This window comes from Eptatretus burgeri, chromosome 13 (genome assembly GCF_056783735.1).
Source record: "Eptatretus burgeri isolate ZD-2024b chromosome 13, Ebu_testis_v1, whole genome shotgun sequence".
NCBI classification, from domain to species: domain Eukaryota; kingdom Metazoa; phylum Chordata; class Myxini; order Myxiniformes; family Myxinidae; genus Eptatretus; species Eptatretus burgeri.
Genome location: NC_140973.1, coordinates 68,109,167 through 68,122,580, shown reverse-complemented (window position 1 = coordinate 68,122,580; position 13,414 = coordinate 68,109,167).

Below are 13,414 nucleotides of genomic sequence, written 5' to 3'. Positions count from 1 at the left end.
CCTCCATCAGAGCATTCAGTTTTCCCTTTATAGCGACTCTGTTGGCTCGCATGTCTTGCAATAGTTTCTCCAGTTTGTTTGGTATTGCTGTGCCCTGCACCTCACTCAGTTGGTGCTTCTCAAACTCCACCTTTTGAGTGCATTATTCATCCCATATCGCTTAAACAGCTTTATGGTCCATCATTGTGACAATAAAAAATATAATTTTTTAATCAAATCAAACGATTCATGAATTAATTTGACAAATAGAGGCACAAATAGAGCCACCAGAGATGTTTTTTTTTTGTTTTTTTTTGCTTTCTGCTATTCGTGCCAGCAGCTGACCTTGGCAGACAAATGTGCCAAGGAGTGTTCCTGCGAAAAGGTTTGCATGACTGTGTGTTCAAAGAGCACCAGACAGCCAGTCCGCACTTGTCTACGGAGGACTCCGACGAAGAGCCATCAACATAACATTCACAGACTAATGAAGACAGCATGCCAAGTCTAACGTCCATCCGAGGGATAATTAATTGATCACTCTCTACCGGAGTGCTGTTGGAGGGTTATAAATCCTCTTTCATTCCAAGGTACCAAATCATACACAACTACTTTACAAATCACTTTAAAATCATTCCAAATCACATTTCTACATTTTGATCACATTTTAAGTACAAATCAAATCAAATTTTAGAAACATTTCCCCTCACGTCATCGCCAACGGCATGCGCATTTCGACACAGGAGCCGCCAACCCCCCCCCCCTTGAATCTGCATATGAATTTAATGGGGGGGGGGTTCAGGACCCATAAATCTGTTCTAGCAGTACTACTTACGGAGCTGAGTAATTAGAGGATTTTTTCTCATAATGCCGGCGATAGCGAGCCTCCTAAATGGACTTCACGTTCGGAATATATTCCACATTCACAATTGTTAGTTCACAATTTACCCAAAATCCCTATGGCTTTTAAATAAAACTTCAACACTTGCTTCAGCGTCTATCCAAGGCACAGCATGCACATTTATGTCCTTTCCTGCCGACAAAGCACAGACATTCAGCATTTAGTGTTGGCCCGTTCAGGGAGATTCGTGACCTTGGTTTTTTTTATCAGCACCAAACCATGAACAGCCAGGCTGCTTTCACTCCCTGCCTGAAGTTTCTTTCGTTGTTACAATATCATTTCTAACAAGACATTCATGTATGACATCATCCAGTAATCTTCGGTTCCTTATCGAGCTCACAATCTCTTCCAATTCAGATTTTCACCAAGATTGAATTCACACACCCACCTCTCAATGTTGTCTCAAAACACTCAATGACATTCACCCCGCACTCTGAATCAACAGCGCGTGCGGAGTCAGTCGTCATCGTTTTTCCTCTGGATTCGGTGCGTGCACTTCACCTCATCCAGAGTCTTCACAGTCTACGGTGACGACCAGTCCTTATCTCCATTTTACGAACTAATGCATTCCCATAAACTTCACGGGTCACAATACACAATAGAGCACGTTTTATTCCAGTGAAATCTATTGGACTCGCACACGCTCTATTTCAACACTCACTTAGTACCACATGCAGATCCATGCAGATCAGTGCACATGCAAATCAGATATAAATACAAACATACAAGAGTTCCAGGTTGGAACACTCAACTTGCATTCTTAACAGAAAACTCAACCTTTCCAATCACACTGCATTCACAAATCCATCCAAAGAGGTAACTCCTTACAAAACTATGGGATTTATGAATCCGTAACACCTTCACACAATACAATGAAACAGTTTCACAGCAAGCAAACTTCCAGTGAGTACAATGAACAAACCAGAATCCAAACAGGTAACTCAACAAACATTCATCCAACAGCATTTCCCACCTTTCAAACCCCACGTCACAAATACCATGAATATGCACTTCATAACCTCAATCCACATAACACACAACAAACACACTACACAGCGAGCTGGGTCTCGAACCCCTCTCTTTGCGGAGGTGGGACTCCACACCCTCCCTTTGGCCAGAAGGGATTGGCCTTTTCCCCAATGCCTCTGCTGTACCCAGTACAGCACCATGAGCCGAGTACCAAACTCGCTCAAGGTACGGTGAAGACTCGAGCTTCCCGTGTAGAGCTCCCTGATCTCTGTTCAGCCCCGAAGGCTTAAGCGGTCTCAAACCGCAGGATCCTCTCAGACCTATCAATAAAAATTATCTGACATGCACTTTCCTTTGTCGATGTATGTTACCCGCGAAGAACAGGCCCGCCGACAGGGATGGCATCTCGTTGGCATTCGCCGTCTCTCCGGACCATGGACTGCCTCCAGGGATTTAGTACATCCGAGTGCACAGCACCAATTTGTTGTGGAATTTTCTGATTTGTCCTATAAACTGACCTGGTGTAAATCCTGTTACTCAATTTGTAATGAACAATTAATTCACTGTCCACAACGAAAAGTACATTTGATCAGAGAACATTTATTTTGTGGTACCACGGAGTCCAAAGCACTGAGATGTAAACATCCCAATGATTTGCACTAAGCTAAGTTTTCATTTTCTGACATTTATATGCTTTCGTGAGAGTGGAGAGGGCTGGGAGATTCAAAGGGAGAGAGAGAACATGGTGACTTTCAGCTGGCCTTGGTGAGAATCAGACAAAATACTGAAAAGCAGACAACCAAAAGGAGTACAGGATAAGACCATAGGTTATAGGTCTTTCAAAGAAATGAATATAAGGAATCGTGTATATAAAAGGCAGTGAGTACATGCGTCTGATAAGCATTAGGCAAAATAACTCAAACTGCAATACGTGTCCACTGGGTGAAAGCGAATGACATAATCATGGCAAAAGTTGCAGTGCCATCAACCAGGCCACCCTGTCTCATAGAAAGACATTCCCCCATCAACACCCAGACTAAAGGGAAACACAATTGACAGCCAATTCGACTATAGAATAAATATTAAATTTATAAAGCACCAGCAACAATTAATTATAATTGATAATACATGAATATAATTATTTTTTTCTTCCACACAAGGCTGGTGGAAATGCTGCACTCGTGTCATTGCATGCAGTTTTGTGCTCTGCCTGGAACACAGGCATCATCCCAACTGACTGGAAGAGGGGCTTTATTGTCCCCCTCTGGAAAGGGAAGGGTGATCGCCAAGACTGCAACAACTACCGAGGGGTGACGCTGCTCTCAGTGTCGGGCAAGGTCTTTGCTCAGTTAACTCTTGATAGGGTTCGCCACCATCTGCTTGAGCACCAGCGTCCAGAGCAGTGAGGGTTGACACCAAAGAGGTCAACGATTGACCGTATCCTTGCTCTTCGGGTCCTCACCGAACGCAGATGAGAGTTTCGGCAGGGGCTGCTTGCAGCTTATGTTGATCTCTGTAAAGCGTTTGATTCAGTGAATCGGGATGTCCTCTGGAGGATTCTTGGTCTTCGTGGGGTGCCACCAAAACTGATCGATCTGATGTCTGAACTCTACTCTGGTACTGAGAGTGCTGTGAGATGTGGTGGTACCATCTCTGACTTATTTCCAGTTGTTACTGGAGTTCGTCAGGGGTGTGTACTGGCCCCCACACTTTTCAGCACTTGTATGGACTGGATTCTAGGGAGGATGTCGGAGAGATCAAGTTGCGGTGCATTGTTTGGGAATGTCAAGATCTCTGTCCTTGATTTCACAGATGATGCAGTCATCTTTGCGGAGACTTTAGATATCCTTTTGGGGGCCCTCGAGGTGCTGAATGAAGAGTCGGAGCCGCTGGGATTACAGATTTCCTGAGTCAAAACTAAGATCCAGGTTTTCAATGACATCTTGGATGCCACTGTCCTGTCTGTGCCTGTTTGTGGTGAGGATGTTGAGGTCGTGGAGAGTTTCACTTACCTTGTCAGTGATATTCATGTCTCTGCCGGCTGTGAGTCAGAGGTCAATAGACGTCTGGGTCGGGCCTGGGGAGTCATGGATTCACTGGATAATGGGGTGTGGTGCTGCCGGTACCTGTGCGGGAGGACGAAAGTCTGAGTCTTCAGGTCTTTGGTGCTTCCAATCTTGCTGTATGGATGCGAGACTTGGACTCTGACCAAGGATCTGAGATGGAGACGTAATTCCTTTGGTACCAGGTCTCTTCGGAGAATCCTTGGCTATTGCTGGTCAGACTTTGTGTCCAACGAGCGGTTGCTGAGAGAGACTCAAATGAGATTTTTTTTTTACCCGCATAGTCCGTGAGCGTCAGTTGAGGCTGTATGGACATGTGGCTCGTTTTCGTGACGCTGATCCTGTTCACCAGATTCTCTCAGCGAGGGAGTCTCGTGAGTGGAGGAGGCCAATGGGCCGACCACGTTCCTCGTGGTTGCAGCAGGTTGATCGGCATCTCAAGGAGATGGGGATGGGCCTGGCATCTGCCTGGGGGATGGCCAGATGGAAGTCCCCTGGAGTACCGGCGGAAAGTGGACGCAGCAACGCGCTGCTCTGGCGCATGCTCCCATACCTGACCTGCATCAAAGACATCAACATTTGTCCGTTTTTTGGCCTTTTTTTCTTGGTATCCATAATGGATACCTCCATATCGTCCACACTGTCCTGTACAGTGGATTGTAATGGAGAGGAATCAACCACTTTCACTTCCTCCTTTGGTGGGGGAGGATTAATTACTTCACGATCAAACACCCTCTCCTCAACGCCGGTCGGAGTGGATGAGTTTAACACGTCGCACACCTCAGCTGGTGGGTGGGGGGGGGGGGGCGAGCTCAGTTCCCGATTTACCTTCTTCTCATCAGATCACAGATCACAAGCCACTTCAAGCAATTTTCAAAAAAACTCTTCTGTCTGCTCCCATGTGTCTGCAGAGGATACTGTCACGATCTCATCTGCAGTGGTACGATCTCGAGGTAGTGCATAAAAGTGGCTAAGACATGCAGCTACCAGATACACTATCTTGTGCTTATCAGACTCACCAATTGTCGGGACAAGAAGCCAATCTGGAGCAGGTTTCCATATTAGACTTAATCTCCATCACAAAGGAGAGGTATGTCCAGCTGTAGGAACAGACTCAACAAGAGTTACAACTTCTGTTGGATGTGATCCACACTGGATGGCCCAGCTATCAAAACAAAGTGTCCATTCCATTGACACCATACTGGGATTCAAAAAGTGAGTTAGGTGTCTCTGATGGAATTATCTATAAAGGTATGCGTATAGTAGTGCCACCTAGTCTCTGTCAGCACATGCTCTCCATCATACACAGCTCTCACCTTGGTGTTGTAAAAGTGCAGACAGCATGCTCGGGAAGTGCTCTATTGGCCAACAATGAACCACCAGATTGAAGAGGCAGTGAAAAACTGCACTACATGTGCAGATTACCAAAATAAGCTTCCTCCAGAACTGCTCATACCAACAGAGATTCCAAATTTACCATTTAACCAGGTCGCCGAGGACCTCTTTGAGTTTGAGAGGTTTGAATTTATAGGGGTATGCGAGTTCAAGGATATGAGAAGCTGCACAGTGTTTGATGCTCTAAAATCCATCTTTAGTACACATGGTATACCTGAGGGTCTTAGGAGTGAAAATACATCCTTGCTAGTGGCCAAAGAGTAGAAATCGTTCTGTTTTGATTACTTCATTAACCAAACTATTTCCAGACCTCGATTTGCTCGTGCTTACGGTGAAGCTGAAAGAGCAGTGCAAATTGTAAAAAAATTGTGGAAGAAAGCGGAGGACAAATATCTGGCTTTCTTAGATTACTGAAACACTCCCCTAGAAGGATTACACTTGTCCCCTGTACAGCTGTTGATGGGTAGAACACCACGTAACAAGCTGCCTGCAAAGCGCAGCTTACTTGTACCAAAACCATACAGCTTTCATGAGGTTAAACGACATTTTGACATGGAAAAGACCAAGCAAAAGTTCTATCATGATCGAGTAGCACGAGAGCGGCCACCTTTTCAGGGTCGGCAAGTCCGTATGGAACCACTTCTTGGCACTAAACAATGGGTTCCTGGTGAAATCGTACAAAAACACGAGTCCCCTAAGCCTTAGGTCCTACGTGCTCCAAGCAGGAAACCGTTTGTTCCGCAGGAATCGCCAACATCTCCGATCTTCAAACAAGTTGGCCTGGCCAACCACACTGGCTATGTGTACGAACCAGAGATGGGAAACTCGGACGATGATGAACACAATGATACTTCCTCCCCTTCTCGTACCAGCAATGGTGATCACTGCAATGTTTCTCCTTTGCCCCCTTCCCATTCTAATACATCTATTTTGCCCCCACTGTTGTGCTGGATGAAGAGCTCCACGAGCCTGTTTCTTCTACTACTCACTCAGGCCGTGCTGTGAAACGGCTGGACAAACTGAATCTTTGACTTGCTTTGATTTTGTGTGTGGGCGGCTTGCTACGTGTTGGTTTATTATTATTATTATTGTTCTTGTTATGACGACGATGTGTGTTCATATAAATTGTTCATTTGTTGATTGTAAGTGAAATCCAATCTTTAAATTGATTTTCATTTATTTATTTTCATTCTGAAGGAGAGGAGACGAAATGTAAAGCAGTTCCTGCAGCTTGATCTGGATCGCATTGATCTCACAAGACCCGTAATGCTGCTTCAGTTTGGAATAAGAGACAGTTATCTTACAGCTCCTGAACCTCCTCTTCTTCATCCTTGCTCCTGCATTTTCCTTCGATCTATTTTTTTTTTAAATCTTGTAAGTTACAAACTTTCATTTTAACTTGTAAATTATAAAGTTATCTTTTATAAACTTAATTTTGTGCACAAATTTTGAAATCACAGTATAATTTAGGGACATTGAAGTGAGAGTTAGGGACATTGAAGGAAGGGTAAACGATATTGTATCGGGTCATGGCAGGAAGAAGTTGGTTGTGGTACATCTCGGTGCGAATGATGATGGGGAAAGTTTACCCAGAGGTTTTGTAAAATAGTTATAGGATATTGGGAAAGCGGCTGAAAGCAAAGGGTTGTGAGGTCATGTTTTCTGGGATCCTCCCAAGATTAGGAAACAATGTAGAAATGATGAACAGAGCAAGAGACGTCAAACAATGGCTGGAAGAATGGTATAGGGAGGAAGGTTTTACATTAAAGAAGCAGCGGGAATCATTTAGCGGACAAAGGGAGTGTTTCCGGAATGATGGCCGTATGCTAAATAGAAAGGGGGCGGCAAGGTTTGCAGTGGGAATTGAGGAAGGAATTCAGGCTTTTTTAGGTCAGCAGAGGGTGGGGAAGGTATTAAGGAATAAACGGATGAAGTAATTGTGATGAGTAAGGCGAGGCAGGAAGAATTTCAGGAAGGGAAAAGTTAAATATATTCTATACCAATGCCAGAAGTTTAAATAATAAGATGGAAGAGCTTGAAGCCAAAGTAGATAGTGAGGAGTATGACATAGTTACAGTGAGAGAGACATGGTTTAAGGAGGAGAGTAATTGGAGGACAGGATTAGAAGGCTACAAGGTGTATCGGTGTGATAGGAAGGAGAGAATAGGAAGAGGAGCAGCAATCTGGGTAAAGGACAGCATTGCATCAACAGAAAGAGGTGACATTTTGGTAGGAATCAATGTTAGGATTCTGTATGGCTTGAGATTAGAGATTTTAAAAACAGTAAGTTACTGGTGGGATGCCTTTATAAGGCTCTGGGTGTGAAGGAAGAGGAGGAAGGAGGAGTACATCAAGAATCCAAAAGGGCATGTGGTAAGGGAAAAGTATTGATTGTGGGGGATTTTAACTTGCCAGGGATAAATTGGGTCCAGGAACAGGGAAAGGGCAAAGCAGATAAGGATTTCCTAGTTTTATTCCAAGATTGTTTTTAACCAAGTTTGTCGATAAGTCCATGAGGGGGAGTGCAGTGTTAGACCTTTTAAGTAACGATCCCAATATGGTGGAGGTTGGGGAGCATTTAGGAGTAAGTGACCATAACATTGTGTGTGCAAAGATTATGTTGAGGGTTAGAGTTCAGGATATTAGGGTAAGGCTATTAAATTTCCGGAAGGCAAACATTGAGGGTATGAGGAGAGAATTGGGTGATGTCGATTGGGAGACCCTAACAATAGGACAATCAGCATCAGAGAAATGGGAAACCTTCAAGGAGCAAATGTGTAAAGTACATTCAAATTAAGTGTAAAATTAGAAGCAGAAAGAAACCAGGGTGGTTGATTCGTGAGATAAGGAATGCTATGAAGGAGAAGCAGAAGGCATTGATGAGGTATAAAATAACAGGACTGGAGTTAGATTTATATCACTATCGGAGTAAACAAAGGCAAGTTAAGAAAATAAGTTGGCATTAGAAGAGATCGTTTTTATTAATATTTTTTGGGAGAGTTTACATCAGATTAGGTAAAGGAAAGGTTGAAAAAACAATCTTGAGGTGACTGGTAAATTTGGATCAGTAAACGCAGAGGGTGGAAACAGACCACGTGGTTATGGGAGGTATATAGTCAAAAGTAAATTTATTTATTTATTTACTTATAATAAGGATTGCTTAACATTCGGAAAAGGAAAGGTTGAAGTAAAATCGTGGAGGTGTGTGGTGAATTTGGATCGGTGAACGCGGAGTGAAGCTGATGGATCAATGAAAAGTATCAGGAAGAGGGTAGAGAGACACGTGGTTGCAGGAGGTGTACAGTTAGGAAGGATACAAGGAAAAAACAATTTTTTTGATAGATTTTTGATGATTAGGTATTCGGGAATGGAAGGTTGGAGGAAGAAATCGTGAAGGTAATGGTGAGAGTGGGTCAGCTCAAATAGAAGAAAGATAGTATGCCGGAAGAAGGAGGAAGAAGAAGGATCAGTATTCGTGGGTACGGAGGGAGAAAGGTTGTTGTGTTTTTATTTTATTTTATTTAAGACAAGAAACAGAGTGTTTAGTTGGGAGGGAATATATGGGGGGCATTGGGAAAGTGGAGAAAATAGGAATTGAAGGTAATAGGGAGAGAATACAAATAAATACGACCGTACTCAAGGGGAAGGACAGGTGGGCCTCAAAGAACCCCGTAAGACAAGGTCGACGAAAGGTAGGACAAAAATTCATTGGATGTACTGTGTATGTATATATATATATATATATATATATATATATATATATATATATATATATATATATATATATATATATATATATATACATACACAGTAAATACCACCCGTCACTTCGCTGACGAGAATACAAACGGCGGGATGGAGAAAAAGTGGGGCGAAGAAGGAAATAGGAGTGGGAGAGAGAGAGAGAGCGAGGACAGTGAAGGGGTGGAGGAGAAAAAAAGAGAGGATGGAGGGGGAGCAAAGAGGAGTGGAGGAGTGAAGAGGGGTGGGGGAAGGTAAGACAGTGTGAGGTGAAAGGAAGGGAAGGCAGACGTGCAGTAGAGTGTTAACTATGATACAGACTTGTTCAGATCTCCCAGAACTGAAATGTGTGTCAAGAGGCAAAGAGAAACATGGGTTACCAGAATGCCACTATTGCCCAACAAGCTTATAATCTGACCACGGCACAACAGGCCATGTCCACGTATGTGCAGACGCAACATAGCAATACATCACAACACTTTCATCAAAACTAGCATAAACCACGCTCTGCGCAATATGTTGGGGTGGGTGTGTTTGAGAAAGGAACTGATGCAGAGTATCAGTAGTAATTTTACTTTAATGCAGTAAGTCGAATACGATTTCACTCTTTCAGAACCATTTTATTTACTTTTTTTTGTACCTTGCACCTCATATGGTCTTTGAGATAATGTAAGCCGAATATCACATTACTCGAGGGCAGAACAAAGTCGAAGATAGCGCGACACGAAACCACAAACTCGGAAATAATATTGTTGCGGATTCGCGCCCGCCGGCGTGCGAGCAGCCACGTAACTCGAATCGCGGCACGTCGCCCACCGGACGGACAATCCCGTCGTGACCCTCTCGGACTAACGCCGGGAACTAGTCACGGGTGGGCCTTTCGGCCTCACCACGATCGTGCCAATCGGCCCCCCGCGTGGGATAGGGTTGCTCACCAAATTAGACCTACCTAAGTACCCACACGGAGGGTAGACCGGGCGATCGCACCTCGCCGCAGGTCGACTTCGGACACGGGCCACTTTAAGCGACCCGTTCCGTACTATCGGGATAACCGAGCGGTGTTATCGTCAACCTCGACGGTTCGATTAATTACTGGGCGTATTTAGCCCACGACCAACCCTTTACGTGAAGTAAGATGGAGATTCAATAAAAGAAAAGACGAAGCGAAACGGGAAAAACAGTTCAACATAAAGCACATTTATTCCGCGGCAAACGGAAAGCACACATATACAATTATACACCAAAAGCAAATGTAAAAGTAGAAGAAACACAACAATTCTGCACAAAAAGCAAATGCAACAATGCAGATCTACTACCGACTACCGAGCACATGGCAACACTTATACAGTTTTACTTCACAGACGGCGCCGACAACACATATACTCAAAGCAAAAGAAAAAGGAAGGGGCCACCCTCAACGATGAGGGGGGCAGATGGCCCTAGGGCCGAGACCGCGTCGAGCCTACCCGTCTGGTGATGAGCCGCAAGATGGCAGCGGCGCACCGACTCCGCGGGCCTCGCTGGCACTGCCTGGAATGGGATGGGAACGGGGCCCCCTTCTCACACTATCTCAGCGTGGGGGGAAACAGGAGGGGGTTGTTGATGCTCGGGGGGGAAGAGGATATCTGGATGGCTTGGGTCCCGCGACGAGCGACTCCACTGCGACCTCGATCGCGTTACCGGCCTCCCCTCTCCGCAGCTCCCCGACTCTGACACGAGCGCCGACCTCCACAAAGATTCTTGGCTTCTCCAGCCTCTCCAGACCCCGACAGACACTCTTTCGACTGCCTTCGCCGCCGCCACAACTCTCCAACTCTCCCACTCTCCACTCTCCTCAACTCCGTCCAACTGCCTCGATTTGCTCCGCGCTCGGCGCTTTATAGTGCGACAGGAGAAATCATATGCAGATTTTTGGATCAGGAATCGCTCGGGGGCGGAGCCACGCTCCCCATTGGACAGAGGAAAAGTGGGCGTGAATGATTCTTGATCCGCGAATCTGCATATAGCGATTATACTCCGACGCACCTGGAGGCGGGGCCAAATCGCCCCACGCTCGCTGATAGGACGGAACAGAAGTGGGCGTGAATCGTTCTTGATCCGATTTCTCGGAAAGGCTCGTGTTTTTGCACCCGCTGCTCGGTGCGCGCCCCTTACGAGTCCAGGATCGGTGCCCACAAGCGGCGCGGGAATGGCGGTGATGCGATGGTTGCGAGAGCGAGATGTGACGGCAAGGGTCGTGGCTGTTGGCGTTGTTGTTGTTGTGAAGCGGCGTTGCGGTTGGTGGTTGTTGTGTGATGGCTGTTGAGACGTGGTTGGTGGTGGTTGTGGTGGTAGTAATGGCGGCTGGTCCAAAATAAAGATAGTAAAAGAAAAACGGCTATCTAAAAGGGTCGCAGCCCGAATGAATAACATTTATTCCCTCTAAACAACGGGTTTGCGCCTAACTACACATATACTTACAGAGATATCTCACCTACGGGACCTGAATGGTGGTTTGCGAATTTCGTCAACCACAACAATATATAAGATTATTCTGCATAGAATAACAGTGAAGATGGAAACAAAATAATGTCTGAAATCCATTTTCAACTGTTCATACTATAAACAGGGCTCAGAGACAAACACCACCCAGACACGTCCAGGAACAAAACCCGTCGGATACATCTGGAGACAAACTCCCATCCATCCTCAAACTCCTGTACAGAAAAGTATGGAGACAAACTCCTGTCCAGACATAAACATCACCTGGATGCGTCTGGAGACAAACACCACCCGGCCACATCCGGAGACAAACACCACCCGGCCACGTCCGGAGACAAACACCACCCGGCCACGTCCGGAGACCAACACCACCCGGCCACGTCCGGAGACAAACACCACCCGGCCACGTCCGGAGACAAACACCACCCGGCCACGTCCGGAGACAAACACCACCCGGCCACGTCGAGAAACAAACACCACCTGGCCATGTCCAGAGACAAACTGCCATCTGGATATAAATACCAACCAGACACATTCAGAGACAATCACTGGCTGGAAACGTACGGAGCCAAGCTGTCTGGAGAAAACTCCCGTCTGGACACATTCAGAGAAAACTCCCGTCCTAAACATAAATTCCGCCTGAACGTGTCCGGAGACAAACATCGCCAATATGTGTCCAAAGACAAACACTGCCTGGATGCGTCTGGACACAAACACCACCTGGCCATGTCCAGAGACAAACTCCCATCCAGACACGTTCAGAGACAAATACTGCCCAGATGCATTCAGAGCCAAGCTGTCCAGAGACAAACTCCGATCATGACATGTCCAGAGACAAACCCCTGCCCAGATATAAACACCACCGTGACGTGTCCAGAGACAAACATCACCAGGATATGTCTGGAGCCAAGCTGGCTGGAGATAAGCACTGCTCAGACACATCCAGAGACAAACTCCCGTATGGATATAAACACAGCCCAGAGATAAACACTGCCCGGACACATCTGGAGACAAACACCATCCAGACATAACCACCATCTGGATATGTCCAGACACAGAAAAAGACAGAGAGAGGGGAGGAGAGAGTGATAGAGGTGTGGGAGAAGGGTGCTGCACCGTATTGGGAGGGGGTAGAGCAAGAATGGGACAAAGAGAAAAAGAGGGGTGGGGGTAGGAGAGTTAGCAGAGAGAATGTTATGCTTTATGAACAACACACACATATACACACACACAGAAACAGACACAGACACTTGTACTTGGCCGATATCGGCAATTTTTCGGGAATCAGCAGGTTGGAGTCAGTGGCATAACATGGTAGAACAAGAAAAAGAGCAATCAGAGATTGCAAACCCTCACCAGGACTTCTTTTGAGCGGTGTATTTTTATAGGTTTTAGGGTAAATTCAATATGGCTGCCAAACCATGTGACCAATGATATGATATGTGTGATCGTTTTGTTCCTCTTGGATAAGTGGTCATTTGTGTAAAGTTTCGCCTCGATCTTTTCAGCCATTTCAGAGAAGACTTTTTGAAGGTTTTTATTAAAAACAATATGGCTGCCGAATCACGTGACTGATGACATCATCAAAATATTGTTACGGCTGTGGAAATTCGCAGAAGATCATATAGGTCCTTAGTTAGTTATGCCGATAAGTCTGTGTTCAGTTAGATTTCCCCACCGTTGTTTAATGGGACTATCCGTGTGGACAGGGCTGTGATCTTTGAGTTAGCCGTTATTCTTTGCTATCGTTATTTTGGACCAACCGCTTCACACAACCACCTTAACGACAACCCTCATAACCGCACCACCGCATTTCCACCTTGGCACACGGTTGCCAGAGGCCTGGCCTTCGTCGAGGGAAAGCAGGCGGCCCCTGTTCCCCTCTCCC